This window comes from Schistocerca nitens, chromosome 4, assembly GCF_023898315.1.
Source record: "Schistocerca nitens isolate TAMUIC-IGC-003100 chromosome 4, iqSchNite1.1, whole genome shotgun sequence".
NCBI classification, from domain to species: domain Eukaryota; kingdom Metazoa; phylum Arthropoda; class Insecta; order Orthoptera; family Acrididae; genus Schistocerca; species Schistocerca nitens.
The window spans coordinates 770,394,897-770,415,529 of NC_064617.1; positions in this window are offsets into that span (position 1 = coordinate 770,394,897).

The window sequence follows — 20,633 nt, forward strand, 5'->3', positions numbered from 1 at the left end:
CCTTTTTCTCTTGAAGATCGAGGCCTTATTGTGAAAAACTTACAAACAGTTTACGCTTCAAAGTACTGGCCATCACTGGCCCCTACTTTCTCCCATCTTTCGGGCAGCATACGAATCATGTGATGGAAGAACTGGGCGCCTTTTCAGAAGATTCATCAATCGATACCATTTTGCTCCTGTTCATGTGACCGCAAGTGCTGGTCAGCCAGGCAGTGTGCGATTGATCGAAAAAGGTGGTAGTTAGAGGGAACAATGTCTGGAGAATACGGAGGATAGGGCAGGACACACCATTTCGTTTCCAAGTACAACTTATCATTTCGTTTCTCTCTTCCAACGCCATGCAGACCTTCGACGACAAAATTACCGTTCTTTAAGCGCTGAAACCACTCTCTGCACGTTCTTTCACAAATAGATACCTCACGATAGGTCTTACCCGAATCTTATGAGCCTCAGCCGCAGATTTAAAGTTAAAGCAGAAGTAAAGCTGTGGGGACGGGGCGTGAGTCGTGCTTGGGTAGCTCAGCTAGTAAGCACTTTCCCGCGAAAGGCAAAGGTCCCGAGTTCGAGTCTCGGTCCGGCATACAGTTTTAATCTGCCAGGAAGTTTTAAAGCAAAAAATTAAAACTTACCACAAATAAAGAGAATTTGGCTTGTAAGTTGACACATTGAATCGAGCATAACTTAATGATGCAATCACAAATTGACTGATACTGGATGGAGATACGTCTACAATTGCCTAAGATTATTGTATGACACTCCGACGGACCACCTGCACCACCACTTGCTGCTACTGCCATCTATTGCAAAACGGCGGAAGCAAAGTTGTAGACCTAAAATACTCTGATATGACAAAAATTACGACCACTGCTCACCGCGACGTTGGATGCCGCCTGGTGGCAGGGTAACAGAAGTATGTAAGCGGAACAGGCACGGACGGGGGCTCACCCTAGAAAAAGATATGGGGTGCAAATGGGGAAATCGATTAATATAAGTGACTTTGACAAAGGGCAGACTATTATTAATCAGTGAATGAGTATCTAGAAAACGGCGAAGACAGTTGAATGTTCAAGTGCTACTGTCGTGATCATCTATGGAAAGAGGTAGAAGAACATTTGGACATCCCCGACTCTTCACAGAACGTGGGGTTGAAGGCTTGTCTGCTCTATAAAGTAAGATAAATGGTGATCTGTGGCATTTCTGCCAAAAGAGCACAATGATGGTGCACTCGCTAGTGTTTCGGAGCACACTGTTCATCGTACTTTGTCGAACATGGAGCTCCGCAGTAAACCACCCCTACATGTTCATATGTTGATCCAACGATGTTGTCAGTTGCCATTGTAGTGGGCACGAGACCATTGCGATTCGGCCGTCAAGCAATGGAAACGTGTCGACTCTTCGGGTGAATCACATTTTTGTTAGACTAAGTCGATGGTCGTCTCCACAAACACCGTCATCGATGTGACTGGCGGCTCGAAACGTGCACTTCACCACGGATTTAGGCTGGTCGGAGCAGTATTATGCTATCGGAGACACTTTCCTGTGCTCGTATTGGACCTGTGGTAGTAATCGAGGAGACGGACGCGCTGACAGCTGCGAAGAACCTGCACCCCTTCATGCTTAATGTTGTAATGTCCTACGGTCGGCAGGAAAGAATTAACGATTAAGTCTGAATACACTTTATTTAACTAAAACGCCTTCTTGGCATGCACTAATTTTCAAACGCAAGAACAAGGAACACAACAATTCTTGTCGTGGCAAAAGCCAGATAAGAGAAGAAGACAATGAAAAGAAATTAGATCCAAAATACTACGCAACACTATTACAAAGTGGCGTTAATCGCAACAAGATACAACTTTCTACTGAAGGCTACGGCGAATGTCTACTAGTCTAGAGCTCGTGTAGGTATTGGCCGGAGCTGTCCTAGCTGTAGGTACACACTGCCGCTTGACTCTGCTGGCGTGCTTATAATACCGATTCGGCGGAGTGCTGCAGGTAGTCACATTAGTTCCAATTGGTGAATCTCTGTCACACGGCTTCTAACGAAGTAGTGCCGTGTTTATGCAGAAAGTTAATCACTGGCGAGCTCTTGAAGGGAGGTCGGCAGCCCACCTTTCTTGTCTGTTGTGCTGGCCCTCTAACTGGGAAGGGGCCGCTGTGAGAGATGTCTTCCCTGACGGCAATGTCATCTTTCAGCAGTATAATTGTCGGTGTCTCGGAGCCAGAACCGTGCTACAGTTGATGTCTCAGCGACCAAATTCGCCTCACTTAAATCCTGTGGAACCAATTTGGGTCGCTACCGGGCGCCACCGCAGCATACGGAAATCAGCGGGCCGATATTTACGCGACTGACATGACCTGTGCGTAGACAATGCCACATGCCTCCACGAACCTACCAACATGCTGTCGAATCCCTTATTGCAAACTCAGTGATGTATTGCATTCCAAAGACGGACAAACAAGCTGTTAAACAGGCAGTCATAATGTTTTGGCTCATCATTGTATTACTACATGATCAACCTAAGTCTCAGATCTCATTGGAACCATTTTTACTGAATAAATTTATCTGTTGCGCACAATTAAATTAATTTACATGAGTCTGTGCAGGTTATGTCCCAAATGACCAACCTCTAACAGTACATATCAGAAGTTTTGACATAGTGCAGAGGTCCTTGATGTATGTGATGGGATCTATAAAAACTCAACGTCGAATATTCTGCTAGTTCAAGTATCCCTATAAATGCAGCTATGATTCGTCAGAAAAACACGAGTGCGAGTCGTGACGCAGGCGCATCTTGCTTAAAGCTTCAAAGCGGGACGCAAACAACTACCATGCCTCGCATTCGCCTGACGTCGCACAAATTGTTCACAAGTTTACACCCGTCCACCAAACCTGGATATAAGCAGACACAAGTTTCCACTAAGTTGGTAATTAGTGAGTACCTCAAAGATAGTACATCAAAACAGGACTCTGTCTCAGTTAGTGTCAATCGACTCATGTACAGTCGCCGCTAAGAAGAGCCAAACTAGAGATTATACGAGGACGTGCTGAAAAGCAATGCTTCCGAATTTTTTTAAGCGAAAACTCTTAAGGATATTTAAATAAAACAAACCTTATTAATATTCTACATCTTTATTCTTTACGTCCACATATTTAATTCTCAAGATAGCCACACTGCCGTTTTCCCAAAGAGAGACCAGTTTGTTAACACCGTCACTGAAGAATGACGAAGTCAGAACTTTACCTCTATGAGCACCGACTCATTACTGTCGAGGAGAAGTCCTCGAAGATGTTCTTTCAGTGCCTCCATTGATGCTCTCGTGTTTTCGAGATTAAAATGGCGAACCCAACTTTCATAACCTGTCACAATGTTGTTAAAGAACCCATCGCCCTTACACTCGAAAAGCAAAAGAAATTGATGACAGATGTCCAATCTCCTCTGTTCCACGTCAGAAGTGAGCATTCGAGGTACCCACCGTGCACAAAGTTTTCTGCGTCGCGGTTTTCCAATGATGGCCTGTACATGGCCTCGTGTTATGCTGTGTCTGTATTATCTAACAATTTTCCTGGTGCGTTTATCAACCCGATTACGATGAGTCTCGTCGGCTGCCGTACGCGGTCGTCCTCTCCGAGCTATGTCACACACGCTGAGGTTAGCACCACCGCTCCCTTCATTACGAGCACGAACATCCCAACGTTGCATATTACTGATGTCGATTCAATCATCATCGTAAACAGCTTTCATTATTCTACGGATTTCAATTCCAGGCACGTTTTCTGCAGTCAGGAACTCTATTACAGCATGCTGTTTCTCATGCATAGACACAGTTACGTTACAGACCGCCATGTTACACGCTACAATTGAGAGCCCTCTAGCGGCAGAGGGTCGCATCTTGCGTCAAAAAATCGGGAAGTCGACCCACTAATATGCGTGCATCAACCGTTTTTGGGAACAGAAAAAGATTCGGAGGCATTACTTTTCAGTACGCGCTCGTATAAGGGGTGGCCGTCATCGCTCACTGTACTGTTGTTTACGATTCACTGCAAGTGAACATTGATCTATATTGCCGAGCACAGTCTTTATACTCCAGTTATTGTACAAATAACTTTAATAAACCACCATAAACTGTTGATAGCACAGGTATAAAAATTAATACTTCGCAATTTTTTCTTAATAATTATAGAAGATCTTAATGCTGTTTGATATACTACATTGAGAAATTCTGTTTCCCTCTACCATATAAGTTTTTTCACAGAGTGAAAGTTCATACAGAAGCATACATTCAAAAACTTTATTAAAAACTGGTAAAATGGGGCACTCCGAACATTATAATGAATCATTACGTTTCTTCAGTACTAACAAAATGGTGTAAAAATTAATGTCTCGTCTTTTGCCCCTCTGAGCTTCATTTCGAACTTTTTATTTTGTGAGTTTCCTGGGAACACTCCCTTTGCAGCAACCAGCAATAGTTAGCAATCATGCTGACGTCCGATCGGTCCTGGTATCTCCCATTTCTTTAACATCATGCTGGAACCTTCTTTCATCTTATTCCTCACTCATAGTACCTGGATCTTCTGGAAAATAGCTGACGTATATATCCATGAATTCAGCTCATGCTCATCAAGGTACCCAAAACTTTGAATTTATCCAGCATGTTTCTAACAAAAATGTTCAGGGAAATTCAGGAATACAGAAATACAAGTTGCTTAGGAATGAAATAAATAGGCAATGAAGGGAAGCTAAGGCGAAATGGTTGCGTGAAAAATGTGAAGAAATCGAAAAAGAAATTATTGTCGGTAGGTATGACTCAGCATATAGAACAGTCAAAACAACCTTTGGTGAAGTTAAAAGCAAGGGCGGTAGCATTAAGGAGAAAAGGGGAATTCCGCTATTTAATGCAGAGGAGAGAGCTGATAGGTGAAAAGAGTACATTGAAGCCCTCTATGACGGGGAACACTTGTCTCATGACGTGACAGAAGAAGAAACAGGTGTCGATATAGGATAAATAGCGGATCCGGTATCAGAATCAAAATTTAAAAGAGCTTTTGAAGACTTAAAATCGAATAAGTTAGAAGGGATAGACAACATTCAAAATCAGAATTTCTAAAATCATTTGGGGAAGTAGTAACAAAACAATTAGTCACGTTAGTGGGTAGAATGTATGAGTCTGGTGGTATACCATCTGACTTCGGAAAAACATCATCCAAGCAATTTTGAAGATTGCAAAAGCCGACAAGTGCGAGAATTACCGCACACACAGCTCAACTGCTCATGCATCCAACTTGCTGACAAGAATAATATACAGAAGAACGGAAAAGGAAACTGATGATGTGTTAGAGGGCTATCAGTTTCACTTTATCAAAGGTGAAGGCACTAGAGAGGGAATTTTGACGTTGCGGCTTGTAATGGAAGCAAGACTAAAGAAAAATCTAGGCATGTTCATAGGGTTTATCGACCTGGCAAAAGCGTTCGACAGTATCAAATGTTGCAAGATATTGCATTATGAGAATAATAGGTGTAATTTATAGGGAAAAACGGGCAATATACAACGTGTACAAGAGCCAAGGGGGAACAATAACAGTGGAAGACCAAGAATAAAGATCGAAGATTAAAAAGGGTGTAAGAGCCGGACGTAGTCTTTCGCCCTTACTGTTCAATCTATACATCGAAGAACCAATGACGAAAATAAAAGAAGCGTTCAAGATAAGATTTGCTGAAGACATTGCTATCCTTGTGGAGAAGAATTACATGATGTGTTGAATGGAATGAACAGTCTAATGTATACAGAATATGGATTGAAAGAAAATCAAAGAGAGACGAAAGAAATGAGATGTAGCAGAAATAGGATCAGCGAGAAACTTAACATCAGAAGTGGAGATTATGTAGTAGACGAAGTTAAGGAATTCTGCTGCCTAGACAGCAAAATAAGTCATGACGGACGAAAGAATGGGGACATAAAAAACAGACTACCACAGGCATAGAGGGCATTCCTGGCCAAGAGAAATCTACTCGTATCAAACACAAGTCTTAATTTTAGGAAGAAATTCTGGGAATGTGCGTTTGGAGCACAGCGTTGTATGGTAGTGAATCATGGACTTTGGGAAAACCAGAATGTGTGGTCAACAGAAGAATGTTGAAAATCACGTTAAGGAATAAGGAATAAGGAGGTTCTCGGCAGAAACGGCGAGAAAAGGAGTATATGGAAAATACTGACAAGAAGAAGGGACAGGATAACAGGACATGTGTTAAGACATCCGGCATTAACTTTCTTGATACTAGAGGGAACTGCAGAGGGTGAAAACTGTAGAGAAATACACAGATTGGACTACACCCAGCAAATATTTGAGGACGTAGGTTGCAAGAGTTCAAGTGCTACGAGTACTCAGAGATGAAGAGGTTGGGACAGCAAGAATTCGTGGCACGCCGCAAAAAACCAGTTATTATATCATTATATTATATCATAATATAAAACCAGTTATCATATATATATATATATATATATATATATATATATATATGATATAATAACTGGTTTTTTGCGGCATGCCACGAATTCTTACTGTCCCAACCTCTTCATCTCTGAGTACTCGTAGCACTTGAGCTCTTGCAACCTACGTCCTCAAATATTTGCTGGGTGTAGTCCAATCTCTTTCTCTACAGTTTTTACCCTCTGCATCACTACTGACGTTGGCAGCAGTAGAGTCGTTCCGTAGTCAGCTTCAAATACACGTTCTCGAAACGTCCAGGGATTCCCATTTGAGTTCCCGAAGCATCCCCTTAAGACCTGAGTGGTGGTCGAACTAGTAGCAATCTAGACGCCCGCCTCAGAATTGCTTCGATGTCTTCCTTTAATACGACCTGACTGTTTTTTTATTTTTTATTATATATTAAAAAATAAAAAATATACATATATATATACATATATATATAATAAAAAATAAAAAAACAATCTGGTCGTATTAATGGAAGACATCGAAGCAATTCTGAGGCGGGCTTCTAGATTGTTACTAGTTCGACCAACACTCAGGTCTTAAGGGGATGCTTCGGGAACTCAAATGGGAATCCCTGGACGTTTGGAGAACGTGTATTTGAAGCTGACTACAGAACGACTCTACTGCTGCCAACGTCCATTGTGCGTATGTACTACGAGAGTAAAATACGAGAAATTGGGGCTCATACGGAGGTTTACAGGCAGTCATTTTTCCCTCACTCTATTGACTAGGATGACTAGTACAGGGAGCCTCCGCCACGTGCCATACGGTAGCTTGCGGTTTGTCTAATGTAGATGTAGATGTAAGTAGGCACATATGCGGTAAAAGTGTTAACTACTTGAAGGAAGCAGCATACCTCCAGTAATTAAGACATAGCGCACCTTTTTTTCCGTGTTTCGGTTTCAGATATTTGCTTCTCAAACAATGTTCAGTATTCCCTGTAACGATCAGTAGACCTTGTAATTTTCCACTTTAGCGTTGTTATTGAGGAGAATGTTGACACTTGTCTACACAGGGAATGACATGGGACTCTTTTAACAACGCATCAATAGCCATAATTCAAACAAAAATTAATTTCCAAAGTGAATTCTTACTCTGCAGTGGAGTTTGCGATGATATGAAACTTCCTGGCAGATTAAAACTGTGTGCCAGACTAAAAGAACCCAGGAATATTTGCCTTTCGTTTGCAGGTGCTCTACCAACTGAAACTGATTCTACCAGGTGGTTATACTTAATGTGCAGCCACTCACAGAGGTTCAATGTGGACTGTAAGTACTTTTTTTTTTTCATCAGTCTTCTGACTGGTTTGATGCGAGCCGCCAAGAATTTTTCTCCTGTGCCTACCACCTCATCCCAACACTTGCAACCTACGTCCTCAGTTATCTGCTGGATGTATTCCAATCTCTGTCTTTCTCTACAGTTTTTGCCCTCTACAGCTCCCTCTAGTACCATGGAAGTCATTTCGTCATGTATTAACAGATGTCCTATAATCCTGTCCCTTCTCCTTATCAGCGTTTTCCACATATTCCTTTCCTTTCCTTATTCCTTACCTTATCAGTCCACCTATTTTCAACATTCGTCTGTAGCACCATATCTAAAATGCTTCGATTCTCTTCTGTTCCGGTTTCCCCACTGTCCATGTTTCACTGCCTTACATTGCTGTACTCCAGACGTACATTCTCAGAAAGATCTTCCTCAAGTTAAGGCCGATATTTGATATTAGTAGACTGCTCTTGGTCAGGAATGCATTTTTTGCCATTTCTAGTCTGCTTTTGATGTCCTCCTTACTCCGTCCGTTATTGGTTATTTTACTGCCTGTGTAGCATAATTCCTTAACTTTATCTACTACGTGACCATCAATCGCAACGTCAAGTACCTTGCTCTTCTTATTTCTACTACTTCTCATTACCTTCGTCTTTCGACGATTTACTCTCAGTCCATACTCTGTAGTCATTAGACTGTTCATTCCGTTCAGCATTCTTCTTCACTTTCACTCAGGATAGCAATGTCATCAGCGAATCGTATCACCGACATCCTTTCACCTTGAATTTTAATTCCACTCCTGAACCTTTATTTTTTTCCATCATTGCTTGCTTGCTGTACAGATTGAATAGTAGGGGCGAAAGGCTACATCCTTGTCTCACACCATTTCTAATACTAGCACTTCGTCCTTGGTCGTCCACTCTTATTATTTCCTCTTGGCTGTTGTATATATTGTAGATGACCCGTCTCTCCCTAAAGCTTACCCTTACTTTTCTCAGAATTTCGAACATCTTGCACCATTTTACATTGTCGTACGTTTTTTCTGGTCGACAAATCCTGTGAACGTGTCTTGATTTTTCTTTATTCTTGCTTCCATTATTAACCGCAACGTCAGAATTGCGTCTCTCGTGCCTTTAATTTTCCTAAAAGCCAAACTGATCGTCATCTAGCGCAAACTCAATTTTCTTTCCATTCTTCTGTACATTATTCTTGTAAGCAACATGGATGCATAACCTGTTAAGCTGATTGTGCGATAATTCTCGCACTTGTTAGCTCTTGCCGTCTTCGGAATTGTGTGGATGATGCTTTTCAGAAAGCCAGATGGTATGTCGCCACACTCATACATTCTACACACCAATGTGAATAGTCATTTTGTTGCCACTTCTCCCAATGATTTTAGAAATTCTGATGGAATGTTATCTATCCCTTCTGCCTTATTTGATCTTAAGTCCTCCAAAGCTCTTTTAAATTCTGATTCTAGTACTGAATCCCCTATCCCTTCTAAATCGACTCATGTTTCTACTTCTATCACATCAGACAAATCTTCCCCCTCGTAGAGGCTTTCAATGTATTCTTTCTACCTATCCGCTCTCTCCTCTGCATTTAACAGTGGAATTTCCGTTGCACTCTTAATGTTATCACCCTTGCTTTTAATGTCACCGAAGGTTTCTTTGACTTTCCTGTATGCTGAGTCTGTCCTTCCGACAATCATTTCTTTTTCGATGTCTTCACATTTTTCCTGCAGCCATTTCGACTTAGCTTCCCTGCACTTCCTATTTATTTCATTCCTCAGCGATTTGTATTTCTTTATTCCTGAGTTTCCCGGAACATTTTTGTACTTCCTCCTTTCATCGATCAATTGAATTATTTCTTCTAATACCCATGGTTTCTTCACAGTTACCCTCTTTGTACCTATGTTTTCTTTCCGAACTTCTGTGACGGCCCTTTTTAGAGATGTCCATTCCTCTTCAACTGTACTGCCTAGTGAGCTATTCCGTATTGCTGTATCTATAGCCTTAGAGAACTTCATCCGCATCTTGTCATTCCTTAGTGCTTCCGTAACCCACTTCTTTGCGTATTGATTCTTCCTGACTTACGTCTGAAACTGCAGCCTACTCTTCATCACTACTATATTGTGATCTGAGTCTATGTCTGCCTTACAATCCAGTATCTGATTTCGAAATCTCTGTCTGACCATGATGTAACATAACTGAAATCTTACTTTATCCCCAGGGCTTTTTCAAGTATACGTCCTTCTCTTGTGATTCTTGAACAGAGTATTCACTATTACTAGCTGAAACTTGTTGCAGAACTCAATTAGTCTTTCTCCTCTCTCATTCTGTGTCCCAAGCCCATATTCTCCTGTAACCCGCTATACTATTTTCTGCTGCTGTTGATATTACGCTATACTCATCTGTCCATAAATCCTTGTCTTATTTCCATTTCACTTCATTGACCCCTATTATATCTAGATTGAGCCTTTTCATTTCCCTTTTCAGATTTTCTAGTTTCCCTACCACGTTCAAGCTCCTGACTCCCTACCACGTTCAAGCTCCTGACATTCCACGCCCCAACTCGTAGAACGTTATCCTTTCGTTGATTATTCAATCTTTTTGTCATGGTAACCTTCCCTTTGGCAGTTCCCTCCCGGAGATCCGAATGGGGGACTATTCTTTTGCCAATGGAGAGATCATCATGACCCTTCTTCAGTTACAGGTAAATATCGTATCGTAGCGAAATTTGTTAGATATTCTAATGCGTTAATTAAAAACCGATTTACAGTGGAAAAAAATTAGTTCCAATTTTGGACAGCAGATGCAAATCTGGCGCTGTGAACACAAGAAAGGCACGTAGAAATATTGTAACAGGTAATGATTATGAGCGAGACAGAACGGGAAGTGATAAAGGCATAATTTTATTAGTAACTGCCGCTCACACAGTTTGTTCAGTATGAGCACTGGAGACAGACGAGTACAGCGCCAGATTTGCAACTGGTGGCCAAAACTGCAACCAATTTTTTTCTGCGTAAATCAGTTCAGCATTAACGCATCAGCATACCTACCAAGGTTTTGTGCCATTCGATACTTACAGCCACACTGAACCTCCGCGAGTAGCTGTACTTTAAATATGACCGCCCATATAAACATCCCCAGTCTGTACTAGCTAAGACACGTCTCCGCCATATCTTTCTTCCTTCCAGTTTCACAGAAGAACTTCTGTGACGTGTGGACGTTAGCATATGAGGCACTGGCAGAAGTAAAGCTGTGAAGACGGGACGTGGGTCGTGCTTGGGTAGCACACAGTTTTAACCTGCCAGAATTACTTTATTTGCCGTCCGGCGTGGATTTGGAGAGATACGAAGGGAGGTTGGTTTGCCAGGTATAGCTGTTTATCGAGTTGTGCCTTGTTTATAGGTTTAGTTAGTTAGAGTAGCCCCATTTTCCCAATATACTCTACGCAGTGAACCCGCCCAAAAACTTTCGAGAATCTAAATGTCGAACCTCTGAAGAAAATATGCAGTCTCTCTCACTGCTGGAAGTTCTACTGTGTCTCAAACTTAACTGCCACAAAATTCCATTGATAAATAATGGTCTTTTCACACAATGATTTCTGGGAACGAAAATGTCTATCTTGAGCAGAGATGTCCACTTCATCGATTGGGTATTTGAATACGTGAACTTCGTTGTTATCCTCATAACTACTGATACGGCCAGGAACGCCACACATCTTCACCATAGTAAATAGTAACACTCAGGTACTAAAAACAGGATAAACCCCGAGGCTACTACGATTTATGAATGGACAGAACTGTTTAGCAAATCATGTGAAGCTCTAATAGACATCCTCTTCAATGTCGACTACGCTGCGCACATGTTCACCTGTAGCACGTGCCGGTAGTCTATACCAATCAGGCAGCTTGAAAGGTCGTTGTAGTAGTTTTCGTTATGTTTTCATTTTTGCCACTGCCATCTTCTCTGATAACTGGTTTATCTGACCAGGTGAACTGTGTCACTGCAACGGAAGCGATGTGTGTCTCCCGTAAAGTGTGCACACTGAATATTTCAACAGTGTGTCGTTGAAGTCACTATATAATTTGAGAGGGGTGATAAATTAGCGTGAAATATGCTGTGAGTGAATAATGAAGATTCCATTCTCCCCTTATTAATCTGTGCCATACCCCTAAATTTACTGCCATTTAATTACTGATGAAAACTTGGTTATGCGAGTTAAAGAGAGTGGCTGGTAGGGATCTTACAGTTAAAAGTTGAAGCGTAATAACCTGCGATTGTAGTGTTGAAAATGTATCGATCTTGTGAATACGCAACTAGTAAACATTTTGCAAAAGTTGTGTCGGTCAAGTAGAGATCCACTAACCCCTTCTTGCATTTTTAATTGTTTATGTACGATACATTTCTATAATACGCATCAGTTCCATTATCTAACGTAAGTTTTCTGAATTTACCTTGCATTTTAGTTTATATATTGAGAAGTGCCTTGTGTGTGTTTGGACAGCGCCAATATTAGACTACACTGTCGTTAAATCTGTTGTCACGATCTCTATCTGGCACTGATATTCATTGGCCTGAGCAACTTTCACCGAATTACCACCTAGAACCTAACCTAGAGCTCGGATATGCTAGAAAACCAGGATTTCAGGAGTTTTTCTCACAGAAAATTAGTCCAGAATGAGATTTTCACTCTGCAGCGGAGTGTGCGCTGATATGAAACTTCCTGGCAGATTAAAACTGTGTGCCCGACCGAGACTCGAACTCGGGACCTTTGCCTTTCGCGGGCAAGTGCTCTACCAACTGAGCTACCGAAGCACGACTCACGCCCGGTACTCACAGCTTTACTTCTGCCAGTACCTCGTCTCTTACCTTCCAAACTTTTACAGAAGGTCTCCTGCGAACCATGCAGAACTAGCACTCCTGAAAGAAAGGATATTGCGGAGACATGGCTTAGCCACAGCCTGGGGGATGTTTCCAGAATGAGATTTTCACTCCGCAGCGGAGTCTGCGCTGATATGAAACTTCCTGGCAGATTAAAACTGTGTGCCCGACCGAGACTCGAACTCGGGACCTTTGCCTTTCGCGGGCAAGTGCTCTACCAGCTGAGCTACCGAAGCACGACTCACGCCCGGTACTCACAGCTTTACTTCTGCCAGTACCTAGTCTCTTACCTTCCAAACTTTACAGAAGCTCTCCTGCAGAAGTAAAGCTGTGAGTAGCGGGCGTGAGTCGTGCTTGGGTAGCTCAGTTGGTAGAGCACTTGCCCGCGAAAGGCAAAGGTCCCGAGTTCGAGTCTCGGTCGGGCACACAGTTTTAATCTCCCAGGAAGTTTCAGCAAATTAGTCGTCAGGAGCAACTGACTGCCTGTACTGTTGGGGCGTTAGGCTTATACAGCCCATTGACGGCTCGTGATTGATTGGTAATTACGTAATGTTGTTGCGGATTATGTCGACGTCTGCACTGGTGACTCCGCCGCTCCCGTAGTAGAGCGAAAATTGCGACGAATCTCTCTCTCCATCGAGATCTCGCTTTCATGCACCGCTAACATTATATCCGCTCTTACGGTTGAAGTTCTTCTCGCACATTCTTATACAGCTCTTTAGTTACAGACTCCCTGTGTGTAGAAGCCTGGGAGAAAACTTACGTTTCGTCAGACAATATGCTGTGCTCAGTACTGCAGATTTCTCTAGCTCCCGATTGTTACTATGCGCTTGATGTTTTGCGCACTGAACGAAAGCGGTACGGGTGGACTGACCGATATAATTGCTTCCGCATTCAGAGCGATATTGTAAATCCCAAGGACTCTGAGGCCCAGACTTTCCATCCTCTTAGGTCGGAAAATAGCTCTAATATCTTGTCTTTCCAGGATTCTGCCTATTTTACTACATGTAGCGACGCAGAAAGAAAGGAATACAATCGGTGGTTCATTACGTGAACTGTCAACATATTCACATTATCTTTCCTTGGAGAACGCTGACTTCATACTCGTATCAAGCGAAGCATAGCCGTTCTTTCGGAACATGTACTTCATATGATTAATTTCCTAATCCAAGTGGTCCTCGTCAAAAGCAGTTTTTCATTTGTGTGGCTATTATTTAAAACTGCTCCCTTATGGGCTGGGTGATGAAAAAATCTGGGCGCTAAGAAGTAAGATATAAATTAGTGTGCCAAGTGTTCCGAGACGTCCATCCGACTTTCGTTGTATCAAAACCTCTAAAAATTTATCCTTCCTTCTTTCTCTGTCTCGACGGTGAACCAATGCTCTAGAGCTTCTACGCCGTGTGGCCAGATTAATGTGTCGTCAACATAGCGATGAAGTGAAGATAGACGAAGGGGGAGCCAAATTTAACACACGTTCCTCAAAACGTTCCATAAAAAAATATTACTTTTAGTTGCTACTTGCTATTTCTGGCTTCTCGTGTGACTGAAGAGTAGGCAGATACGGTAACCTTCTTATTGTGAATACTGTGATTTGTAACATATGTGGAGTAGACTGACCGTCGATGTCATTCGTTCCTGCCTCTGTGCGCTGAATGTCGTTACCTGTATGAATGCTTTTGCGCGCGCCATTGTAACAATGTTGCTATTTATTCTTTTGAGATCAGATTCTTGGTTAGAAAATCATTGACTTGGTTTCCGCTTCACGGTAGACATGTCTTCCTTCACATTAATTTGGTCCAGTCTGCTTGGACCTGTAGCTTGATTTCATACGGAAGCTTGTCATATTTATTATGTGGAGTCAGACTTCCGTTCTGAGCACCCACTGCTGTGATGTGATGTATTCAAATAGTGGTTGCGTTCTTTGAAATTAATGTGATCTACGTTAACCTGTGGTGGCTCACTATGCATGTGTTAAGCAAATCGTTGTATCACCCTTTCTTCTGAGTAATTAAACATGTAAAAATATTCCGATGAATGCGTGTGATATTGTAATATTTTTTCTTTATTCCATGCCTGTCTCCACGAAGTCGTAGCCGACAAATTTGTTTAAAAGAGGCACACAGTTCAACTTACAATGTAAACTGAGCGCTTAAACTATGTGCTTTCTTCGGTAATTATAAAAATTGAAATAGATTTTTGACTCAGTTTGTCTCACGACTCCACACTTACCGTTTACTGTGAGAAACAACCAAGGACGAAGATGTGCACTTGCCTTGAACAGCAACATGACTTATTCCAGGTGCAGAGACAGACGATTATACAGGGTGATTCAAAAAGAATACCACAACTTTAAAAATGTGTATTTAATGAAAGAAACATAATATAACCTTCTGTTATTCATCATTACGAAGAGTATTTAAAAAGGTTTTTTTTCACTCAAAAAAAAGTTCAGAGATGTTCAATATGGCCCCCTCCAGACACACGAGCAATATCAACCCGATACTCCAACTCGTTCCACACTCTCTGTAGCATATCAGGCGTAACAGTTTGGATTGCTGCTGTTATTTCTCGTTTCAAATCATCAATGGTGGCTGGGAGAGGTGGCCGAAACACCATATCCTTAACATACCCCCATAAGAAAAAATCGCAGGGGGTAAGATCAGGGCTTCTTGGAGGCCAGTGATGAAGTTGTCGGCCGTCCAGAACTTTTCCCTTTGCACAAACACCCATTCTCTGTAAACTGTTTATACCAACGTTTAATACACCACCTATCAGGAGGTTTAACACCATACTTCGTTCGAAATGCACGATGAACAACTGTCGTCGATTCACTTCTGACGTACTCAATAACACAAAAAGCTTTCTGTTGAGCGGTCGCCATCTTAGCATCAACTGACGCTGACGCCTAGTCAACAGCGCCTCAAGCGAACAAATGTACAACTAAATGAAACTTTATAGCTCCCTTAATTCGCCGACAGATAGTGCTTAGCTCTGCCTTTTGTCGTAGCAGAGTTTTAAATTCCTAAAGTTGTGGTATTCTTTTTGAATCACCATGTATTTCAAATGCTGTTGCAGGGCGGAACGGATCTTCCTTTCCTCAGGTAAAATTTTATTTCAGGGTTATGACTAGCACTTTTTGTGTATTTTTGAGCAACATAACATTTACCCATTTCTTCATAATTTCCAAAACGGAACTAATGAATGTTGAAAGGCAGGTTTTTGTTTACAATTAGTTAAAGTTTCACAAATCATTGATTCATGCGTTAAAGCTAAGGTTTAGCTTGCTGCTTTTCTTGTTAAAAGGTTTCACAATTAAATATAAGTTTCACTTGTTGAGTTTCCGTATATGAGGCCTTGTTCTGTAGCTGGCGTTGCTTGGACCACCCAGAAGGGTTTGTGATTCTCGTAGGGAGTAGAACTCTAATTTCTATTCAGGAAACCCAACACGGCCTTAGAGGCAAACGATACAGAAACATATACAACCTCTATTCGTCTGGCTGCTTCATGTTGAACGGCAGAGACGTGCCGAGGTAAAAGTGAACAATTAGATGAATCTAACTTCCGTATTTTGGATCCCCTGGAGCTATGCGATGGCGGCCTCTTCCAGCTGGTTATTAAGGATCACCTACTCTGGTGTATCACCGGAAGAATCGCGCCTCTGAATAAACCATTTCCCCGCTACATATTTCCTCTAAACAAGTGGATCGTAATCCTGCTGGTTTCTCTAGATAACAATTATCTATAAAACTACAGAATTACTACTGTTTCTGCTCGGTGCCCCGTAGGCTTAGCAAAATAAATTCAACTTACCTCTGCGAAACGCACATTCGACTCTCCTCAACCCTGCGAACAAAATGATTAACATTTAGGCCTTTCAGCCAATCAGCCCTACACACCACAAGCACATCTTTTGTATTTGCCTCTTCTTTCATGATAGAAAAGCATTCTAGGGTGGTACCTCTTAGCTGACGCTCTACAGCTGCAATGCTCAAAATGGTTCAAATGGCTCTGAGCACTATGGGACTCAACTGCTGTGGTCATAAGTCCCCTAGAACTTAGAACTACTTAAACCTAACTAACCTAAGGACAGCACACAACACCCAGCCATCACGAGGCAGAGAAAATCCCTGACCCCGCCGGGAATCGAACCCGGGAACCCGGGCGTGGGAAGCGAGAACGCTACCGCACTACCACGAGATGCGGGCTGCAATGCTCAGAAAAGTTCCACTGGCACTGTAGGAAATCTAAGATCATCAGCCCTGGGAGTATCTTAGAGAAATGTCGGCCGGCTACATCTTTATTAAATCCAGCAAGTGCCCTTGTTCACCCTATCAACATGAAAATTCCACACTAAGCTGCAGCTGTCTTCTGTGTCGGCCTTGAACTAGCCTTGGCCTCGAAAACAATAAGTCACAAACTGAATGAAATTCACGGGGACATTCCATTTCGAGACACAGTATAACGACCAGGCAAAAATACTTCATTGTTCGAAGTAAATACAAGTCTTACGGACACAATGGCTAAATACAACCAAATTTCGGTTCAAAATCATAGCAATCAGTTTAACAACCCAGCTTCGTCTAACAACCGTGTGCCTGAAATGTATGTTTTGAGACAAACATATAGAAAAGTGAAATCTACCTTCGGTGATACTGAAAGGAAGAGTGATAATATTAAGAGTACAACTGGAATTCCAATACTAAACACAGAGCAGAGAGCTTATAGATTGAAAGAGAGCACTGAAAGCCTCTACATGGGAAAGAATTGCCTGAAGACGTGACAAAAGAAAAAACTGGAGCCAAATGGGAGACATAGGGGATCCAGTATTAGGCAGAACTGAACAGAGCTTTGGAACACTTAAGATCAAAAAGGTAGAGGGGAGAGAGAGAATATTATAATGGAATTTCTAAAATCATCGAGGGAGGTGGCAACCAAACGACTATTCAGGTAAGTCTGCAGGTTCTAGGAGAGTCGTGACGTACCATCAGACATTCGAAAAATTATCATTCGCATGATTCCGAAGATAGCAAAGACAGGTAAGTGTGAAAGCTATCGTGCTATCAGCCTATGCATCCAAGCAACTGACAAGGATAATATAAAGAAGAATCGAAAAGAAAATTTAGGAACCGTTGGATGACTGTTAGCCTTTAGGAGAGGTAAAGGCACCAAGGAGGTAGCTCTGACGTTGCGCTTGATGTTGGAAGAAAGACACGTTAGTAAGATTTATCGATATAGAAAAACCAAAAGCATTAGACAGTGTCAAATGGTGCAGGGTGTTCGAAATTTGGAGATTAGGAGTAAGCCATAGGAAAAGTAGAGTGATATGCACTAGAACCAAGAAGGAAAAAATAAGAGCGGAAGACCACGAACGAAGTGCTCTGATTAAAAAGGGTATAAGGTAGAGACGCAAGGGTTCGCCCCTGCTGTTCAAACTATACGTCGAAGAAAAAATGACGGACAGAAAAGAAAAATTCAGAAGTGGGCTTAAAATGCACGATGAAAGTATATGAATCGCTGGTGACGTCCTCCTCGAAAGTAAAGAGGAAATACAGAATCTGTTTAATGGCATGAACTGTATAATGAGTGAAAGTAAACTGAAAACAAGTAAAGTAACATAAATGAGAATAGCGAGAAAATTGACGCCAAAATTGGTAGACGAAGTTAAGAAATTCTTGTACCTTGGAAGCAAAATAACCCATGATGGACGAAGCAGGGAGAACATAAAAAGTAGTCTAGCATAGGCAAGGATGATATTCCTGCCCGAGACTGGTGTCAAAAACAAGACTTAACATGACGAAGGAATCCCTGAGAATGCGCGTTTGGAGCACAGCATTATATGGAAGTGAATCATTGGGGTGGGAAACATAGGAACTGAGGGAATCGAATCGTTTCAGATGTGGTGCTACAGAAGAATTTTGAAAATTAGGTTTACTGATAAGATCAGGAAAGAGAAGGTTCTCCGCAGAATCGGTGAGGAAAGGAATATGTGGAAAACACTGAGAAGAAGAAGGGACGGGATGATAGGGTGTGTGTTAAGACATCAGGAAATAGCCTTCACGATGCTAGAGGAAGCTGTAGAGACTAAAAGCTGTAGGGGAAACCACATATCTGAACACAACCAGCAAATAATCGAGTACTTAGGATGCAAGAGCTACTCTGAGATGGAAAGGCTGACATAGGAGAGGAATTCGTGGCGGCTCGAGCCAAACCAGACAGAAGACTGAAAAAGAAAGGTATTTTCAGATGAGGTAAAAACTAACTATTTTTCGATAATGCGCTCCATATCGCTGAATTTGAGCGGGAGAGAGAGAGAGAGAGAGAGAGAGAGAGAGAGTGAGAGAGAGAGAGAGAGAGGGGGGGGGGGGGGGAAGAAGAAAGGCATTGGGTTCAGAGCCATATTGACAATATCAAGTTGGAAAGAGTCCACAGAACCTACTTATACCGTGACGTAATGATGATGTGGTGTATGACAGCATACGTGTGTGAACAGAAAGAGATCAGTACACCGACGATATTTTTTTGCGTCTTTAATTTATGTGGGCTGTGGTGACAGACTGCTCTGTAGTGTAGTCTGAGGTATACGTTAGGTTATAAAGTGAAAATTTGATTGCGATTTGACGAAGCAAACGGATGAAGGTACAAAATAGTAGTTGTGGTGACAGAGATTTGTAACGTAATCTGGAACCTAGGTTAGGTTGAAAAGTGACAGTCTGGCTGTGAATTGGTGTAGTCATAGCGAAAGATTCAGTTACTCAGCGAGGATGTAGGTCGTCTTATTTTCAAAGGAACAATACTGGAATTTGCCTTGTAATCAGGCTGGCAGAATGGGAATCTGAAACACTGTCTTCTCAAATGCGACTTCACCATGCGCATCCAGGTTCCGTATATGCAAAACACACAACGGGTAGAAATACTGGCATTCTATTTGCTGCCGGTGTGTAATATTATCACCTATGGCCTTACTGCACAGGACTTCACACATTCTGATACACTACGTGTAGACACACACTGCTCGTCCAAAAACTTACAACGCTGTTTCTGTTCCTAGAATGTGAGTGACGACAGCGGAGTAATTGCAGTGGCAGGTTGAACGAACAAACAAACAAACAAACAAACAATATCTGATGTACATTCGACCAGTCAGTTGCGAGCAGGCAGCGTTTGACAAATGGATGTGCGACCCTAGTGTGCCATCGTTTATGTATCAACTCCCAATGTGTCTAAATTGATTGTTCAAGGCATTCTCCAGAATGTTTTGAAGATCAGAAAACTGTGAGCGAAGTTTGTCCCGTACACCTTGATTCCCTTCCAAAATGAACTTCTTACTGTACATGCATAATGACAAATTTAGACTGTAGAATGAGCAAGTAAAACTAGGCAGTACACAAAACACTGGAAACAAACCAGCACTTTAAAGTTGTTCTTCAGGCACATTGACATACTGTCAGTCCAAAAAAGATCCGAGATTGGATTAATAAAGAACATATTAGTTAAAACGCGAAGAGCGCGTGACGATACTTGGTGTTATCAATAACAACACACTTCAAAACGACGAAGTGTAGAATTCACATGAAGGGTCAACACTTTAATGAAATAACCTGCATTCAAGCTAATGTGACGCGCGAGTTGAAGACCGCAAAGAAGTATTTTTCTAAATATTTCATGTGGTATTATGAACGTTCTGTGGGTTGAACTCAGGCAGGAGGGAGAAGACAATGTAGAACGGCTGAAGCATTAAAACCACCTCTTAACTTTTCTCGTTCCTTATTAATCCACTCTCGTAACTTTTTGGACTGACAGTATGTCATTGTGCCTGAACAGTAGCTTTCAAGTGCTGGTTCCTATGCTGTGTCTTTTACACTCTCTGATTTCAGTTGTTCGTTTCACAGTCTAGATTTGTCATTATGCTTGAACGAGTAGAATAAGAAGTTCGGTTTTCCTTCTAAGTACATTGTTCGGCTACATAAGAAACTTTACTTTCTCTTAGACAG